The 21,219-nt window shown below is 40.9% G+C and overlaps 1 protein-coding gene across 6 annotated transcripts in view; it reads right to left on the reverse strand.

Moving 5' to 3' along the window:
- Window positions 1-10,269: 10,269 nt before the first annotated feature.
- JAKMIP3 (Janus kinase and microtubule interacting protein 3) overlaps window positions 10,270-21,219 on the reverse strand; it is a 278,385-nt gene continuing 267,435 nt past the window's right edge. For all 6 annotated transcript variants that reach the window (XM_073595683.1, XM_073595682.1, XM_073595684.1 and 3 more), the window contains one exon: window positions 10,270-16,665. The gene's annotated coding sequence lies outside the window, so the exon portion shown is untranslated. The remainder of the gene's footprint in view (window positions 16,666-21,219) is intronic.

Consider the following 21,219-nt stretch of genomic DNA (forward strand, 5'->3'; position numbering starts at 1 on the left):
GAGCGCCAACTTTACTTGGAGTTTTTTGATCTGATGCTTTGTCCAGGTCACGGACTCAGAAAGTACTGTTAAGTTAACCTTAGTAGACATGAACTCAAAAAGTCAGGGTTTACTGTTATGGTGAACTCCTAGAATTGTTAATGGTGCCAAAGCAGTACCCAGGAAACTCCTCCTAAAAATAGCAGTGCACTTCCTGATATGTGAGTGTACCTAGACACTCCTCTGCTTACAACCTCAATGTTATATAACTGCAGTGGTGTCGCTATAGGGGTGTGGACCGCACCTGGGTCACACCTGCCAGAGGGGTGACACCAGGGGTGGCCCCATGATATGCTCCCGGTTCCTTTATCATAGTTGCCATTGGCCGATTTGCAGACGCGTGTCCTGCGATATGTCCTGGCATTGTGGCTCTGTCAGTACTGTGTTTATATTCCTCCCATCTTCCCGCTCTGTGCCTAGATTCTGCACTCTGCTGAGTCCACCCCTCCTGCTAATTCTCTCAGACTTGCTGGTATACTGGCAACAGTAGATCCTGTCCCCACCCACCTTGTCCTCATAGCTGGTCGCACAGTGTGTCTGGGCTGTGGGCACTGCTGGCCTATGATGCCCTTGGATGGATCTGTGGGGGCTTCACTCATACTGGAGAGTCTCCTCTATGCCCCCCACTTCTGTTCTGCACTGTCTTCTACCTTCATGACATCTAGAGCGAGTCTAGGAAACTGTACTCACCACAGTGCTGGAGGGGGACACACAAGTTCACTTGCACTGAATTTGTATTGGGGAGAAAGGGGGGGGTTCTACCACTGAGGGATCTGTACTGGGGGGAAAGGGGGGGTTCTACTACTGAAGGGTTTGAACTGAGGGGAAAGGGGGGTCTACTACTGAGGGATCTTTATTGGGGGAAAGGGGGGTTTCTACTACTGAGAGGCCTGTACTAGGGGAAATGCGAGGATGGGGTTCTACTACTGAGGGGTCTGTACTGGGGAATAGGGGGGTTCTATTACTGAGGGGTCTGTACTGGGGGGGGGGGGGGAGTTCTACTACTGAGGGGTCTGTACTGGGGAAAAAGAGGGGGGTTCTTCTACTGAGGGGTCTGTACTGGGGGAAAGGGGGGGTTCTACTACTGGTGGGTCTGTACTGGGGAAAAGAGGGAGGTTCTACTACTGAGGGGTTGGTACTGGGGGAAAGGTGGTTCTAGTACTGAGGGGTCTGCACTGGAGCAAGAGGGGGTTGTACTACTGAGGGATCTGCATTGGGGAAAAAGAAGGGGTTTTACTACCGAGGGGTCTGTACTGGGCACTACTATTGTCAATATATGCAGGGTTATATGGGAACAAATTACTGGGGAGGGGAGGGTGACGCCATGTTTTACTGCAGCTGGTGACACCAACCCTAGTGATGCCACTGACTGCTGCCTCTGACTGCTGGTCTCAGGAGATTTGGAGATGTCACCACTATGCTATTCACTGTTCTCTTTCCTGGAGGCTCTGACATGGGGAAGCAGAGCTCTGCTTCTACCAAGATGTAAGTATAAGTCAGTGCAAGTCAGTAAGGAGGAAAAGATCACCTGCAGAGACCAGACTAGTCCTTTGCCCTCAAACGTTTAAAAGGTTAATACATTTGTATGTCTCACCGTTACATGCGTGGAGCAGACAAGGATTGTTCGCTGCTCCACTTAAAGATCCCTTTTTTTTACTTGTTTTCTAAAAAACAATAAAAAATATTGAAACAGAAAAGGTTGTTAATACAGCCAGAATAAATGGTTAAGACATTTTGAACCATCCTTTTTATTAAAAATTCAACAATAAATTAGATACTTTACAAATAAATATAAATTCTTTAATATATATATAGAGAGATATGTATCATATTACATTACAAAAATATCTTTAAAACTTTTAACCAGCAAACAGAAAAAAATGTCCTTTCAAATACCTAAAGTTAACCATTTTAGCACTATAACAAACATGACAGTCTAAATATATGGTTATCCATACAGCACGGAGTAAGGGCACCTCTTGCCATGTAATAAATACTATTTGTACATGATTTACAGTGGATATTGTACAGCAAGATACATTGGTTACAAAAGGTAAATACATGAATACATTATTCCACCTTCACAATTCCCTGAGTCTAAACTAAACCCATTACTGTGCTAAAACACACTAGCATAGTTAAGGTACTGATGGTGTGACTGCTGTAGGGACCCTTTGGACATCAGAAACTACCCCCAAGTAAATATAATCTGTACTGTTACTACAAGAGTTTAGTTTACAAGCTGTGTAAGGCACTCAGGGGTGTACCAAAGGCTACACACAGATAATCAAAGAGTAAAACGTACACTAACAGCCACAATACAGAAAGAACTGGAACACGGTGTTTGTATCCATGGTACTTTGGGGCTGATCTACACAAACATAGAAAAAGGGAGTTTGTGGCCCACAACAACCAATCAGAAGATAACTTTGATTTTGCAGTGAATTTAATCAAGTTTATACAATTATTATATAACAAAAAGGGGTTGTTTTTTGGCTTCCTCTCTCTCAACTCCAAAACTATGGACCTTGCATTAAAAAAACATGTAATTCAAACTGTATAATCTGTGCAGCTACCTAAGCTTTGTGAAACAGGATTTTGACCTTTTCATGGAGTTAATTAAGGGACATGGGGAGAAGTCAACTGGGTTATACCGCTGCTTAAATGAGATTGGACACTGAAAAATACTGCTGTGAATCAGCCAGGTATATTCCCTCCCACTCTCACCATGCTTTATTTTTGAGGAAAAGCAATATTAGAAGTGGATCATAAAGAGAGAGGGGTGAAAAAAAAATCCTGCTCTCTTTATCATTCATTAAGGAACATGGGGAGAATAAATTCCTCAAACATCTGGGATGTCCAAAACAACAGAGGGATGGGCAGCATAACAAATGACACGCTATCAGGACCACAAAAATACATGTTAACATTGAGAACTAGATGAAGCTCACAAAGCTGCCTGAAGGACCTTACTTCAGAAGATGGCATCTAAAGAGGCCTGAACATCCACCCCATAAAACTTAGAGAATGTGTGAACAGAAGACCAGGTGGGAGCCTTGGAATCTGAGAACAGATGCATTATGCCAAAAAGCTCAAGAGGCACATACTGATCTAGGAGCGTGTGCTATGACAAGAAAAGAAAAGGTGGAACCTTATCCTTAAGGCAATATAATTAGGCTACCTAAGCCACCAAGAAATGGTGGGCCTATGGGGGCCCCCAGGAATGACAAAGACAGAGTCAGTCATTCTAAAGAGGACATGTCTAATGGGAAATCTCAAACAGCATCTACCATACCCAAACAACTAAGGGAATTTCTTGGGATGTATCGGAGCAGAAGACAGGGATGGAAGTTTAATGTCTAGGGAGAAAATTGATAAAGGAGACACCACCCTAGAGAGAAAGGGGGCCCCAAGGCTTTAGACAACCTTGTCCTAGAGAGGACAAGAAGGGGTTCTCTACAAGAGAGAGACAATATATGAGAAACTCAACTCGCCAAGGTGATGATCTTGAAAGCAGAAAATCAGATGTTTCCTTGTTTAAGTAAAACACTTTACTGATTAGTACCAAGAAGGAGGTACAAAAACGCTAAGTGATGAGTTGGTTCTTGTGCTAACTTCTGGAAGTTCAGGATCCAACCAAACAATGCAAATAATCGCTGGACATTGACTTACAGAGTCTTTGTTGACCATTCCCTCAAGAGGAGGTTGTCCAGGTATTCCATTATGATAATGCCAAAGCAAGGCTAGTACAGGGGCTAGGACCTTGGTGAAACCTCAAGGTGCAGTAGACAAGCCATAGGGAAGGTCAAACGGGTAGTGTCCTGTGCCCTTAGCACAACAAAGGTAGCGTTGATGCACTGGGAAAATAGGGACTTGCAATTAGGTATTGATATTCACAGAGGCTAGAATGTTTCCCGGATGAAGGGAAGAAATTACTTACCTGATAGAATACATGTGGGCTTTTAGATCCAGTATGAGATGAATGCCGGCTTTTTCTCAGGAATGCTGAACTGGTTTGAGCAGAAGCCTAGAAATCTCTTATTTTTCTGAACAATGGAAAATGAGTCATGCCAGAGCGGCACAGAGGTCTGTTAGATGTTTGGAGATGTTTGGAGACATTGGCAGGTTAACAACATGAAGTGAGGCAGAAGCAGAGGCAGGGACTCTAATTGGGAGGAGGACTTCCTCACAGGCTTGTAAAATTTGGGAGTTCTGGACCTGAATTTAGACATAGAGGTCTGGGAGAAACTAAAATAACTATTCCTAACTGCTGAGGAAGATGGTATAGCAGCCTGAGGCTTCCCTAAAAGGACATTGCAAATGAGCAAAACACAAGCCTTTGCATAACAGGTAAATTTGAAATATTGTGTGGAGTATGTATTGTCAATAGCTAGAGACAATGGGCAAGAGAGGAACCCGCTTAGGCAGAATACTGCCCCACCTATTGTCATATTACAAGCCTATGTTGAAGTGTAGCTATTCAATTTTATTTTGAAACCTATGCTGGAATATTACAATTAGATCTGATTGGTTGCTTTGGGAAACACTTCAGCTTCCTTTGGCTCCTGTTTTAACAAGTGAGGTGCATTGTGTGTACCTTTAGGGTTAGCTGTGGATGACGTACCTCAAGTTAAGTTTAGTTCAGACATAAATGACAACACCTGCATTCACATTGAATAGAAATGAGAAACATTTATGTGACTGTTGGTTGTATTATAGCAAGTATTTACGGTTATTTGTATCAATAAATAGGATGCAATACAATAACTGGAGAAATATAAAGAGTCATATGAAGTTCTTCATGCAGAGATTGCTCAACATCAGTGCAACCAGAACATATGGAGGAGAAATGGTGTGGGACAGGAGTGGCCATGGAAAGACAGAAGCTGAGTAATCAAGGACATACAGGAGAATTGCAAGACTAAAGGAAAAGGAAGAAGGTGCAGAGGCATTAAAGCCTGATTGAGGTGTTGCATCTTTTTCTCTTTATAGTCCAGTAGGGTTTGTGACAGATTTTTTTCGTTGAAATGCCCTAAAAGATATGTAAAGCCAAAACTTTTTCTTTTTTCTGTCTTGGATAGAGTTTGGAATCCCTCTTGTCATGCAGGCCAACCTCTTGGTAAAGAGTGGAACCTGGAGTTGGGATTTAGGAAATACCAGCTGTATATTGTGCTGTCTTCAGAAGGACCTCAGTGAGCTACTCAGCCAATGCTAATTACATTCACAGCCTGATTGGCTATAACTCATCTGGTAAATTCTGAATAATCTGTTTCAGTATATCATAATGAGCGCTGATAGATCAGGTCATCCTATGGCTTGCTTTTAGAAAAAGGGTGGAAGCAGTCCTTTGTTGGTGGATCTATCCTAATTTAGGATTTCTGTTATGGGTCTGTTCAAGTCAAATGCTTTGAATGCACATTGGACAGATTTCCCTTAAAGCTGAATTCTAAGGAAAGTTAAAATCTTCCCTTGCACTGGGGCTGTCCCTGCAAGGGTTAAATGCTCATTTAGGTCTAGGAGACTGGGAAAAGCAGTTTTACCTACCTGATCCTCTGCTCACAAAAGCTCCTCCATGCTGGAAACCAGAACCTGCAGCTTCTTCTCCCCTATGCTCCAGCAGTTGGATGTCATATGATATCCTTAAGCCCAACACACGGCCCATAGACCTGCTTTTTACATAGGGACAATGAGAAACAGTCCATTGCTGGAGCATGGGTGAGCGTCTGCCCCAGCATGTGTGCCTTTGGTTGCCCAACCAGCAGGGATCCTCAAACTAAGGCCCTCCAGCTGTTGCGGAACTACACATCCAATGAGGCATTGTAAAACTCTGACATTCACAGACATGACTTGGAATGATGGGAATTGTAGTTTCTGAACAACTGGAGGGCCATAGTTTGAAGACCCTTGGGTTAGACTATAAAAACAGAGGATGGTAGTACAATGTCTCACTGACTGAACATCTACATAGTTCTTTTTTTTAATTGGGCTTTAAAGGATAGTCAGAAGGTACAGTGGAGAGACAGTAGGACGAAAGAATAGTAAATAACAGAAAGTAGAAGAATAGTAAGGGAATGAAAGACACCCATGAGGCAATGGCACAAAATGAGGAAAATAATGCATAGATAGGAAGAAATCCAACCTTAAACAATAAACAAATAAATGCATTCATGAGTAAGCATACATTTAAATCATGCACCTAGACCTTAACATTGTGTTCTTTATAAAGAATCACATATTCATTTTGGATTTCAAACATTTCACTGGGTCAAGTGGCAGTAAATACTTCAGAACTAGTTAATACTGATAATGTTATATAATGAAAAATACAACATTTTGTTTCCATATAGAGCCACGCAGAGCTATACTGGGCCAAATGTCCTGTAATTCACACTCTGTGGGGACACATACCATGGCATAAAGACACTCATGGAGGTCTGGCTGAATGGCAAAGTTTGGTTGGACTAGCTGCAAAGAGGTAAGCTCAGATTCTTCGATGGAAGGCTGAAAAAAGGTTTGGGCAGGAAATTTTTTTCCGTGATTGGCAGATGCACTCAAGTCATTCATTACAGAGTTTTCTGGCCATTTGGATTTTGTGACATAAAGTCAATGAAAGTGAGGGGCTAAACCCAAGCAGCTCCCAGCATTCATTTATAGTACCTGTATGAACAAATCACATCTCTGTCACAGTATTGTCACCCTCTGTATTAATCTTGAACCATTACAGAAAGGTACCTCTCCATTTGCCACTTACTGATAGATGCGCATTACCCCTGTATAGACCACATGTTTACCATCCTATCACACAGCACTGCAAAACATGTCAGAGATTTATGCATTTATGTTCATTTTAGTCAGCCCAAATTTGGTCCAAGTCAGTCAAATTTCAACCCAGTATTGCCAGCTGTCTGACCTTTTTTATTCATACCTACCATAAAAGAAATACAAGGGCTACCATTGCGGATTTCCTTCTGGAAATTCTAGTTGCCTGGTTGCCTCTGAACCTAATACCCTGGGCTATATACTACAGCAAATTAAATGAAAGTATATTATTTGCATCCTTGTTTTAGGTCAGTGCCTCAAAGAATTGAAGCCAGAGGATCAGAATGACAGCTAAGATAAGAGCATTTCCAAAAGGAGAGGCCAGCAAAGACGCCCTTTGTCCTGCTCTCATTTCTCACCTGCACTTCTGTTCATCTACCATTGAGTTACTTAGCTCTTATACACATCTCATAAGAGATCAATGTCTTCTCCTGGAATGACCATTAAAAGTTCAATGCATGCACAGGGATGGAACACATCTCTTAGAAGGTCTCATTGCTTACATAAGCTTACCGCAAACCTGGGAATACTGTATATATATATATATATATATATATATATATATATATATATATATGAATATATGTGTGTTTTCTGCAATGCAAGGACATTGCCTTAGTTCCTTGGAGCAACACTGAAAATAAAGGGCACTGCAGCACACTAATGTATGTAACGTGTTGCGATGGACTGTGGTAAAGAGCGTATTACCGCAATGCAAAAATGTGAAGTCAGTTTTAGTGCTCTTTCACATTTGTGGTGTTGTTTGATCTGTGTTCGGATCCCTTTTTCAGAGTGCAATTGACAGGCAGTGGGAGGCATTATATTCCATCCTCCCTGCCTGATTTAACTATGTAATGGTTCACTATCATGCTGCAATTGCGTGCATTGCACATGGTTGCGACATGGACCCTTTGCACTCAATGGGCACGTTTGGCAAGCAGTGCCACTTGCCAAAATCTGCACCCTGATATAAAAATGCTGTGGTGGTAAAGCAAAGCATGTGAACAGCCACGTATGGCTGCATTGTGACAGTTCAGGGGGCAGCAGCCCATTTTTATCACTGCTTAGCCATCTGGAAAAAGTCCTTTGAGTCTTTGCAAAGGATGGAAGCTGTACTTGAAATATCGACCGTGTATCTATGCTGTCTTCAGAAGTACCCCCGTGAACTCCTCAGCCAATACTATGTACAGTCACAGCCTGATTGGCTATAACTCATCTGGTAAATTTTAAAGGGCAACTCCACGTTCGTGGGGAAAAAAAATAACAAAAAAAAAGAAAAAATAACATAACGTGTACAATTGCGATACAAGTCATATTGTAATTGTATGTTATTAAAAATGACCTTTCCTTTTCAATCTGCAGCCGCTGTAATTTTCCGAAAATGCAATGCAATATGGCTACATGGAGTTGTTCTGTACGCAGAATGTGTACTGACCACTCCCCAGAAACATCATTTCCTGCTTGTGTGATTGGCTCTACAATTTTCCCAGAAGACAGCCTAAGATACAAGTCAGATTTCAGGCATCCCCTGCAACAAAAATGTCATTTTTGGTGAGATATTTCCAATAGGAACACATCTAAAGGGATGCAGGCCCAGCAGATTTCCTCATTATTGCCCTGCAGCTGCCACACCTGACTGATAATTATGAAACCACTCTTATTAGACCCACTAGGCACAGAGGCACAGACAAACACACGTGGATTTCTTCAAAATAACAAAAAGGTACGAATCTGCATTAAAGGTTGTTATAATCCTTGCAATGTACATAGATCACCCAGAGGGGAATGTTTTTTTCTCAACAAAAGTGTACCAACCTGTACACTTGAGTAATTTGTCACCGCTGAAACCAGCTGTATATAATCTACGGCCAACTGTATAGTGTGGAGTAGGAGTAGAATGTATAGCTGAGGGATTTATTACAACTAAGGCCTCTTTCTCACGGGGCGGATCAGTGATGATCCGCCCCGTGAACATCCGCTGGCTCAGCGGGGATCGCTCCGCCGATCCCCGCTGAGCAGGAAGATGACAGGTCCATCGCTGCACGCTGTGCAGCGGCGGACCTGTCAGAGCGCCGCTCTCCCCTATGGGGGATCGGGTGACGACGGACCGTAGTGTCCGTCGTCACCCGATCCGATCCGAAAACGGATGGAAAAGTAGGTTTTTCCTCCGTTACACTTTTCGGATCGGAGCGGGGTCGGATGTCAGCGGACATGTCACCGCTGACATCCGACGCTCCATAGGGATGAATGTATGTCCGTTTTTCATCCGAAAACGGAAGGATGAAAAACGGACATACGGATCGTCCGTGTGAAAGAGGCCTAAGAGAACTTAGTGAGCAATTCCCCTTCCACCACCTGGATTCTGTTTACATGACCCACACTCTGTGCTATCCTCCAATTTGCTTGCAATTGAGGGTTGGTGAACTGGCAGACTTTATCTACCATCCCGATTTGTTTCAGAAAACGACAACCTGAAACCAGCTATCTTTAGTTTCTGGCATGCATGGGAAATCTGTAGACCCTGATGCATAGATTGGACACGAATATCTCTATGAGTATATGTGAGTCACCAGCGCAAAATATTAAATAATAGGCGATTATATTGTGTGTTAAACCTAAAAAACCTAAAAAACGTAAAAATCGGTTGCTGCAATTTAATAAAAAAAACCTCACCAATAGGTGAAAAAATATAAATAAAATTGTGTTGACTGCTCTACCCCAATATAAAATACACCACTCTCTGTGAATCATACATGAGCAAAAAACATTGCAAAAAAATATAAAATAATATATAAATGTGCATATATAAAACTCACCAATAGGTGAAAAAAATATAAATAAAATTGTGTTGACTGCTCTAACCCAATATAAAATACACCACTCTCTGTGAATCATACATGAGCAAAAAACATTGCAAAAAAATATAAAATAATATATAAATGTGCATAAGACATATAATTTATGCAATGGTGCAGAATCTTTAGGTCATCGTTATTATTCAAACAACCGAATAAACCCTAAGTGTATTTCAACATGACATTAGTATATAAAATGAAACCTTTACATTCAAAATATCAGAGCTATATTGTCCAATTATTGTGCAATGTGCCAATCAATACAGAGGTTTACAAAGGACGGTCCATAAGGAAACCTCTGTATTGATTGGCACATTGCACAATAATTGGACAATATAGCTCTGATATTTTGAATGTAAAGGTTTCATTTTATATACTAATGTCATGTTGAAATACACTTAGGGTTTATTCGGTTGTTTGAATAATAAGGATGACAGAAAGATTGTTCACCGTTGCATAAATTATATGTCTTATGCACATTTATATATTATTTTATATTTTTTTGCAATGTTTTTCGCTCATGTATGATTCACAGAGAGTGGTGTATTTTATATTGGGGTAGCGCAGTCAACACAATTTTATTTATACGAATATCTCTATATGTGATCGAGTCCCTATGATAAAGCTGGTCCAGGGAAATCGAATATAAAACGTGTGTTAACAAGTGCCATTTACCTGCTTATTACTTTAAATTTTCCGGTAAGAGTTTTATTCAGAGGGGGATGTGAGTACTCCCCTGGCTCTTCACGTGTGGTGGTGTCGGTGAAAGTTTAGCCATCTTCTACTTATAGAAACCCCACTCTGGATTATCCTATGGACTTTTTACCATTTTAATTATGGACTTCTTCACTTATGCCTTTATGTATTGACTTTATGTATCGCATGGCCATTTATGTTTGATATATACGGTATATGGTTATATAGATTACACCATTCAGGTATCTTTAATAGTGCTGCCTATATTTGTGTGCATTTTATTATGTGTTTGAGCCTTGGTAGGACATTAGATAGCAGCTGTTTGCCTTAATTGGCTATAGTACTTCTTTTAGTGCTCTTACCTTATCCATCAGCGCTTGTTAAATATAGGAATTAGGCGTTGATTCCTGTATTTATATTTACTACTGTTTTAAATCATAATGAGCGCTGATAGATCAGGTCATCCCAAGACTCACTTTGCCTTTAGAAAGGCTGGAGGGAACCTTTTGTTGGTGAAACTATCCTAATTTAGGTTTTCTGTTATAGATTTGTCCAAGTAAGCTGTTTTTGAAAGCGCACCTGTACAGGATGAGAGGGGACAGCCTTTGATCACGGTCACAATTATGTCACACCTGTGTAGCCTACTCAGGTGTCCAACATTTGAGCACATTTTAAAGATGATCAGATTTTAGGGATTTAACCCAGCAGATGCAATTAGATAATTATTTTCTTTAGTATGCATTAAAAATAAAATCTTTTTTTCTGTAAATACAGGTTATTATATGCACGTCTAACTTCCGGACAGCTGTCATTTTCATTTATTACTGTGACGTGTATACACTTAAAGAAGAATTATCTCTGTGCAGATGAATGGACTCTACTGATAAAGGTTAACAACCAGCTACCAACAGGTATTTGCAACCACAGTTAGGCTCCATTCACACTAGCGCGTTTTTTGATGCATTTTGCATTTTGCAGAAATGCATGGGAATTTTTTAACATGGGTTCCTATAGAACATGTTCACATCAATGCCTCTTTGTACCTCTGCGTTTTTGGAAAGGGTCAGGGACTTTTTTTCATGCAAAATGCAGTGTTTTGCATGTAATAGAATTCAATGGACCAGCATCAAAAACGCAAGTGCAGCGTTTTTGCAGCGTTTTTACAGCATTTTTGATGCGTTTTTGCTGTTTTTGGCGGGGTTTTTTTTGTTTTTTTTTAGACTGTATACAGTCTAAAAAAAATGTAAAAAAAAAAAGGGCAAAATGCAGCAAAAACGCAGCAAAAATGCTGTAAAAACGCTACAAAAACACTGCTCAAAATCGTGGCAAGCATCACAAGAAAAACTCCTCCAAAAACGCTCAAAATCAACATGCATAGATGTGAATCCAGCCTAAGGCTGGATTCACATCTCTGCAGTTTTAGTGCTTTTTGCATTTGGCAGATTTGCACTACAGACAGGGCCGTTTTTAAGGCAGGGCAAAAGGGGCAGCTGCCCTGGGCCCTGTCATTGTTGTGGGGCCCAAAGCAGTTGCCTCATACTTGCTAACTATCCTGGTTTAAAGTCCCTTGTCCCTTGAGGTTTTAGTCCTGTGTTGTGTCCCAATATCTCAGTGTGAAGTGCTGCTACTAATGCTGCCCAGCTCTGCCCTATTGTTGTGTACAGATGACTCACCTGCAGACCCTGTATTTTCATGTAAATTACCCGTATTCATATGTAAATAGCGGTGGCCGACAGCATTGATATGTATATCATGCCCCCCTGAGGTCATATCCACAGTGATCTCTAGCAACCAATCAACAACCAGAAATAATGTGCTGTAACCTCTAGCAACTAATCAGTGAGACGTAATGTATGCTGTAACCTCTAGCAACCAGTCAGTGAGTGGTAATGATACACTGTAACCTCTGACAACCAAACGCAATAGCTGTCTGATCTGATTTGGTAAACTGGTTTTGAGTCTAGCTGCTATTTATTGTATGTCTCAAAGCAGGTGGAGTGCAAAACTGCATGGGGGGGGCCCCAAGAAAAGTTTTGCCCAGGGTCCAATCAATATTAAAGACGGCCCTGACTACAGAACGTGTTCCATAGGAAACCATGTTAAATGGACTGTAGTGCAAATCCGCAAAATGCAAAAAGCACTAAAACTGCATAGGTGTGAATCCAGCCTGAGGCATAGTGGGGGTGTTGCACCTGCTGAATTATATTACCTTTTGTGCAATATTTTGTTTGTGTCCTTGATGCTGAAAAAATGTAAAGTGTTATAAAAAAAGGTTTTGTTACAGTCCAAAAAGTCTTTTTTTTTTTTTTTTTTTTTTTTTTTTTTTACAAAGTGGACAAATAAGAAGAATTATGATGTGTATATATATAGTTAAAGCGTAACTCCTCTTTTGTTGAGAAAAAAAACATTCCCCTCTGGGTGATTTATGTACATTGCAAGGATTATAACAACCTTTGTTGCAGATTCCTACCTTTTGTTATTCTGAAGAAATCCCTGTGTGTTTGTCTGTGCCTCTGGGCATAGTGGATCTAATGGGAGGGGTTTCATAATTATCAGTCAGGTGTGACAGTGATTCTGCAATACAGTTTTGGCACTGAGCATCTATAGCTTTGTTTGGCCTGTTTCGACTCCAGGAGCCTCTCACTGACATTCTTGCCTGCATAAACAGGGGGTTACATAGTTACACAGTTGGTAAGGTAGTTGAAAAAAGACACAAGTCCATCAAGTGTGTGTGTTCTTTTATGTCAATATTCCATTGTATATCTCTGTATGTTGTGTTTATTTAGGTGCCTATCTAATAATTTTTTTTAAATTATCTATGCTCCCTGCTGAAACCACTGCTTGTGGAAGAGACCTTCTTACCGCTCTTACCGTAAAGAACCCTCTACGCAGTTTCCAGTTAAATTGCTTTTCCTCTAATTTTCTAATTTTATTTTATTTTTTATTTTTTTTCCTCTAATTTCATAACTAAGATCCTCCAGACCCTTTATTAGCTTTGTTGCCCTTCTTTGTACTCGCTCCATTTCCAGCACATCCTTCCTGAGGACTGGTGCCCAGAACTGGACAGCATACTCCAGGTGCGGCCGGACCAGAGTCTTGTAGAGCGGGAGAATTATCGTTTTATCTCTGGAATGAATCCCCTTTTGATTGCATGCCAATATTCTGTTTGCTTTGTTAGCAGCAGCTTGGCATTGCATTCCATTGCTGAGCCTATCATCTACTAGGACCCCCAGGTCCTTTTCCATCCTAGATTCAGAGGTTCTCCCCCCAGTGTATAGATTGCATTCATATTTTTGCCACCCAAATGCATTATTTTACATTTTTCTACATTGAACCTCATTTGCCATGTAGTCGCCCACCCCATTAATTTGTTCAGGTCTTTTTGCAAGGTTTCCACATCCTGCTGAGAAGTTATTGCCCCGCTTAGCTTAGTATCGTCTGCAAATACAGAGATTGACCTGCACACTGAAATATGTTGTTTCGGAATTTCGGTTTCGTCCGAAAAATAAATGTATTTAGTTACTTCCAAAATTTGTTTTTATTTATTTTGTTTCGTTAAAAAATGCATACGTCTGAAAATCCGAATGAATTAAGGTCGAAGATTCGACGAAGCAGCTAAACTGTACGACGGCGCGATCGTACATTTCCGGTCGAATGCTCCACCCACAAGCTATAGTAGAATTCTAATGTTGTTTTACTAGTAATAATTATAATTATTAATTATTATTACAGGTCTTCTATAGCCTATGTGTGGAACATTTGACTGCTCGCAGCGATCATATGTTTTTAGAAGCTTCGTCGAATCTTCATGTCTCTGTAATGTTGAATCTTTTCTCTCTATGTCGAATAATCTTGAACTAATAGAGTTAGGTTAGGCACATTCAACCACAGGTTCGATAGACACAGATCGCTATTGTCACCGTCATGTCGAATCTTCTATCTATATGGAACTGTTGTCGCAATGATACAAAAATATAATGGATACCAAAATAAAGCATTTTTTTATTTTAGATCTTTCGGATTTCAGATTCTGCGTGTTCGTTATCGTTTGTTAAAACGAACATGAAAATCCCTGAAATTCTGACAAAAACGAATGCACATGTCTATTGCTGAGCCTGTCCTCTACTAGGTCCCCCCAGGTACTTTTCCATCCTAGATTCCCCCAGAGGTTCTCCCCCTAGCAAGTAGATTGCATTCATGTTTTTGCCACCTAAATGCATTATTTAAAATTTTTCTACATTAAACCCCATTTGCCATGTAGTCGCCCACCCCATTAATTTGTTTAGATCCTCTTGCAAGGTTTCCACATCCTGCAGAGAAGTTATTTCCCTGCTTAGCTTAGTATTGTCTGCAAACACTGAGATTGGGCTGTTTCCCACCCTCCAGGTCGTTTAGGAATAAATTAAAAAGGATTGGTCCCAGGACAGAACATTGAGGGACCCCACTTTCCACATTTAACCATTACGAGTACTCCCCATTTATCACCACCCTCTGAACTCGCCCTTGTAGACAGTTTTTAATCCAGGTACTCACCCTTTGGTCTATGCCGACAGACCTTGGCTTATACAGTAAACATTTGTGGGGAACTGTATAAATGAATTTACAAAATCCAGGTACACCACATCTACGGGCCTTCCTTCATCTAGATGGAAACTCACCTCCTTATAGAAGGTTAATGGACTGGTTTGGCAAGAACAATTCTTCATGAATCTATGCTGATTACTGCTAATAATACCGTTTTCTTTACTAAAATCTTGTATATAGTCCCTTATAAAACCTTCCAAGAGCTTGCATACTATTGATGTTAAGCTAACTGGTCTGTATTTTCCAGGGATATATCTTGGTCCTTTTTTAAATATTGGTGCTACATTGGCTTTTCTCCAATCAGCTGGTACCATTCCAGTCAGTAGACTGTTTGTAAAAAGTAGTCAACTAGCTATCTCTGGCAATAGATTTTGGTTCAATAGGGCAGTGGTTCTCAACCTCAGTCCTCAAGTACCCCCAACAGGCCATGTTTGCAGGTTTTCCTTTATCTTGCACAGGTGCTTTAAACCAGAGTTAATGGCTTGGTATTTTAGACAGCTATTTTATCTAAGAGAAAACATGGCCTGTTGGGGGTACTTGAGGACTGAGGTTGAGAACCACTGCAATAGGGGTCACTTCTACATGATGTTTAGTGCAAATTTACACAGCTAAAGTTATCTTTAGTGTTCAATACAGGTACAAATACAAGCTTAATTGTGAACTGGACTTTACCCAATACATATGCAGTAAGTCAAGCTACAAATTATACATGGTAAACACTGGCAAGTAAAGCACCTCTGTGCACAGCTTATTAGCAGGAAATGCAGGCAGGCTACGCCTGAATTCTGGCAGTGTCAGTGCTGTGCAGCGACAGAATCACAGTGCTTCCCATGTAACACAACACAAAGTGCTGAACTAAGCCATGATAGTGATTCCATTATAAAGAAGAGGCACAACGAATGGCAGAGAACCAAGTACTCGCCAGCCATAAAAGTATACTAGGGTCCGTCATAAGCAATGTTACTGTTGTGCACCCTTACCAAGATCTCAAAAGTTCTGTTCTTCCAAAATTGATCATTCAGTTATGGATGGACATTGACTGGATCATTCAACTACCAAATGTCTCTAACAAACTACAGTGGCCCTCTCCCTGCAGGACACCTAATGCTGTCCTTTCTCTGAAGTTGTATTATTCCTGCAGCTATCTGTGTTCAGTACCAAAAAATTTAAAATTTAATGGTGAGAGTGAGACTAGGAGGCAGGAGGGAAGAGTTCAATCATTTGGAGCACCAACACACCCAACACACCCATTACATTTTTGAAGTTCACCCGTGCAGTGAACCCATGGGTGAATGATCTATAAAACAGTATAACCATTGGCTTTGCACCTCCCTAAAGGGCAAAAAGGTATGTGGTGCTGGGTGGATTGGATTGAGGAGGAGCTGAGAACTTATGAACAGAGAGAGATCTTGCTACCAGAGCACCAGAAGGACACAGGATACATGTATTACATACCGCTGGCTTCAAACCAAAACTAAAATATCAATTTTGGGTGGGCTGACACTTCACCGATGACTTCTAAACAATACCAAGCATATGGATTTTAACAAGCCATTAAATCCATGGCAGCTAGAATGATGTCTTTGGTGATTGTGATGCTTGACATATAGAATGAAATCAGATGCTTTTGTTGAGGTCTGCTCCGGCTTACTGCAGCACTTCAGGGTAGCGTCTACAAAAGAAGATTGGAAAGATCTATTAAAGCTTTTAAAAGTACTTTACAAATGTTTGTGACATTCCATCACATCTCATAAACAAGACGTTCATAAAATCCCAAGATAAATAGCATGAGTTGAAAAATATATTTACACGGGGCAATACTTATAGCAAGTACACAGAAGTTAGAAAAGACAGAGAAAGGTAAACTTGTAAAAACTAAAAGATTGAAATGCTTTTAACAGGAACATCTTCAGTACAATTCAACAGCCTAATAAGGATGTTCCACATTAGGAATTTAAAATCAAGTCTTACTGATTAATATACAGTAATATTCTTATATGATAGCTCAAGGCAAAGGTTATTGTATATAAAGTAGCAAGGTATTTTTTATATACAGTATATACTCGAGTATAAGTGGATCCGAGTATAAGTCAAGGCCCTAATTTACCACAAAAAAATGGGAAAAACTTATTGACCCGAGTATAAGACAAGGGTGAGAAATGAAGCAGCTACTGTAAGTGGAAAAAGAGGGTCAACAATGCCCATCTGCAGCTGTATACCTCCCTGTTTCCTGTGCATGTGTTCTGTGTATATGTGCATGTGTCATGTGTCCTGTGTATATGTGCATGTGTTATATGTCCTGTGTATATGTGCATGTGTCATGTGTCCTGTGTATATGTGCATGTGTCATATGTCCTGTGTATATGTGCATGTGTCATATGTCCTGTGTATATGTGCATGTGTCATGTGTATATGTGCATGTGTCCTGTGCATGTGTCCTGTGTATACAGTATGTGCATGTGTCATATGTCCTGTGTATATGTGCATGTGTCCTGTGTATATGTGCATGTGTCCTGTGTCCAGTACCTGTATCCTGTGAATGTGTCCCTGTGTATGTGTGAATGTGTCCTGTGTAGGGCTGGGAGATTTTCTTTAAAAAAAAAGTCTTCGATTCTCTTAAAAAAAACTCGATTCACGATTCGAATCGAGGTTTTTTTTTTTTTTTTTGGAAACCGCACCGGTCCCGAGGCCCTGCGGGCATGAGCTTTTAGGCGAGGCTGCGGCTTCGGCCTAGTCCGCGGCGTCCGGCCTAGTGGACTAGGCCGAAGCCGCGGCCTCACCTAAAAACTCCTTGCCCGCAGCTCTTCAGGCCCATGCAACTTGGGACCTGGAGCCTAGAGATTTGGGTGGGATGAAATCTCCAATTCTGGGTCCAGGTTTTCAGAACCACCAGCACAGTAATTGGTCAGGTGTGTGCTGGGCTTTTAGTGGTGACCTGACCATGGTTCTGGGCTCCACCCAGCAAACAGAGGAGGTCTCTGTCCAGGAGTACAGATGGAAGCCAGAGCAGCAAGTGGCTGCTAAGTTTATGGATCAAGGTACTTAGTGGTACTGTGAAACAGTCTGTAGGAGCCAGACGAGGGCCAGAGCTGCAGTCTTGTATGTATAAGCCAGGAGGCTTAATGTTCATTCCTTTGCAAGAGTGAAATGCTGGAACCCCCTGTGAGGGAAACCTGTTTTGCTTTTCTGGAACTTTGAACTTTCTTTTAAAAAAATTGGACAAGAAAAGACCTTAAAAATAAGAAAGCGAGTGGCGGTGTCCTGTAAAGCTCCACCATTTGATGCTAGCTCTCACAATATATACTATATATATATATATATATATATATATATACATAGTTTTTTTTAATATACTGTATGTGGAGTTTTTTATGACAATGCTTAAGTGGTTAAAAAAGCAGCACCTCATTTCCATTTACTGTCTGACTTCCAATACGATTGTACAGCAGTCTGTAGTTTCACAGCATTATAATTATTCTGTTGCATTACAGGCAAGATCTTCCAAAGCTTTGTAACCTAATAGGTAGTACTGAAGTTACCAATGCTTAATTAAAAAGTATATCCTAATCCAAAATATTTATTTTGGTTTTGCATAGAAAAAGCTAGTAGTAAAACCCAGTCTAGTATTTATTGCTATCTGTGAGATTCACTCTTACTATTAATCCTGGTGATTTTTGTCCCTGGCACATGAACTGGAGGTGAGGGAAAAACATCTAGGGCAATGGTCTCCAAACTGCGGCCAAGGGGCCAGATGCGGCCCTTTGCTTAACTTTATAAAGCCCTTGGTGCACTGTTCCTCCCACTGATATTAACAATGGGGCACGTATTCCTCTCACTGACAGCAAGGATGGGGCAGGAGGTGAGGGAAAATCATCTAGGGCAATGGTCTCCAAACTGCGGCCAAGGGGCCAGATGCGGCCCTTTGCTTGATTTTATCCAGCCCTTGGTGCACTATTCCTCCCACTGACATTAACAATGGGGCACTTATTCCTCTCACTAACACCAAGGATAGGGTACTTATTCCTCTCACTGCTGTCAAGGATGGGGCACTATTCATCTCACTAACACCAAGGATGGGGCACTTATTTGTCTCACTGGCACCAAGGATGGGGTAGTATTCATCTCACTAACACCAAAGATAGGGTACTTATTCCTCTCACTGACGCCAAGGATGGGGCACTATTCATCTCAATAACACCAAGGATGGGGCACTTATTCTTCTCACTGACACCAAGGATAGGGCACCTATTCCTCTCACTGACGCCAAGGATGGGGCACTTATTCCTCTCACTGACACCAAGGATGGGGCACTATTCCTCTCACTGACACCAAGGATAGGGCACCTATTCCTCTCACTGACGCCAAGGATGGGGCACTTATTCCTCTCACTGACACCAAGGATGGGGCACTTATTCCTCTCACTGACACCAAGGATGGGGCACTATTCCTCTCACTGACACCAAGGATGGGGCACATATTCCTCTCACTGACACCAAGGATGGGGCACTATTCCTCTCACTGACACCAAGGATGGGGCACTATTCTTCCCACTGACACCAAGGAGGGGGCACTATTCTTCCCAATGACACCATTGATGGGGCATTGTTACAGACGCCAGGACATTTTCTACTCCCACTGGCCATAGTCTGGCCCCTCTTAAGTCTGAGGGATAGTAAACTAGCCCTTTGTTTAGAAATTTTGGTAAAATCTTGCTTTGGAGGGATTTCCTCTTACCTTCTGTTGTGTCTGTGGGTCAGAAAGTAAAGGGTAATCTCTCTGACGGGTCAGAGACAGCCCAAAACACTATTATGCATTATCACAATACTTTCGTGTTGGTGATTAGGTGAGTGAAGTGCAAGGTTGCTGCAAAGAGAAGTAAATCCATAGTCCCATAAGTAATGCGATCATGTTCTAGGTATTGGTGAAGAGGACTGGAACTCCATAATCACCAAATTGCTACTCGGGAGGGAAGACTAATAGAATTATTGATCTCAGGAAATCCTATAAAATCCCAAGAGTGACATTAGAGATTTCCCTGTGTGTGGAAAAGATATAGACGTTAAATAGAACATCTGTCTCAGATCGTACGGCTCTGTCTATGTCAGGGTCTTCTATATCTCAACTTACACTAAATTCTTCATAGCTGTCATTTTGTGGAATTTTTGACAAGTTACCTGGTTAAAATAACTTAAACCCAGTCTGTGTCACTGGAGGAAAACTGCCTCCTTTCCAGCAATAGTAGATCATTAGTCTAAAAAACGCTGTTTTTCCTTTATAATGACATAGCTATCATCATTAATAACTCTACCTGAAGCCATTTTTTACATTTTTAGATAGAGTTGGGAGTAGATGAAACCCCTGTCAGGTTTTTATTTCTTGGAAGAAAGGATAGGTAGCACTGGAACCCTAGGACCATCCTACTGGTGTTACTATCCAATAGTGATGTAGGCATTTTTCGAACAGGGTGTTTGGATTCTGAGCTGGCAGCTTCTACACACTAAAGGATGTCAACATTTCCTTGGTTTGTGATGCATCTAAATGAATCTGAGATCAAAGCGCCAAGTAGATATAGTATATGGTTTCACGCTGTACATACAGTATATACATGTCCAATGTGAAACCATATACTATATCTATTCATATAACCCTTTTTTTATTGTATTGTTCTAGCCCTGATGAAAAGGGTGAGTTCTGTCCTTTCAAATAGGTTTTTTTTTCTATTTAATCTTCTACTTGATTTTACATTGGGATAGGTACATTTGTATGTGGGCTTTTACCTATGTTCTTGATGTTTTAATCTCAGATTTTTTATTGCTATGTTCCATCTTGTATAGAAAGGAAGGTGTAAAAATTGCGCCAACTCCCAAACTAAACGAAAGGGAGCAGCCAACACAACAATCTGACCGTTGTAGATGTAAAAATAATAATCAAGTGTGGCGCTAATGAAAAACAAAATATTTTGTTTTTCATTAGCGCCACACTTGATTATTATGTTCCATCTTGGGCAGATTCATTCCTTTCTCCTGACCATTGTCATTGGCACTGAAAGTGAGGAAGAATACAAAATCTTGAGTTGTTACCAGAACATTAATAGAGGGGAAATCCTCCAATGGGGGCACTTGCTATAATTGCAACTTTCTAAGAAGGGATTTACCTCACTTTAATTTGAACTCTATCCAAAAATGTTTGGCTTTAGACTTCATTCACACTTCTATGACTCCAAAGT

This window comes from Aquarana catesbeiana, linkage group LG08 (assembly GCF_042186555.1).
Source record: "Aquarana catesbeiana isolate 2022-GZ linkage group LG08, ASM4218655v1, whole genome shotgun sequence".
In the NCBI taxonomy this organism is placed as follows: Eukaryota; Metazoa; Chordata; class Amphibia; order Anura; family Ranidae; genus Aquarana; species Aquarana catesbeiana.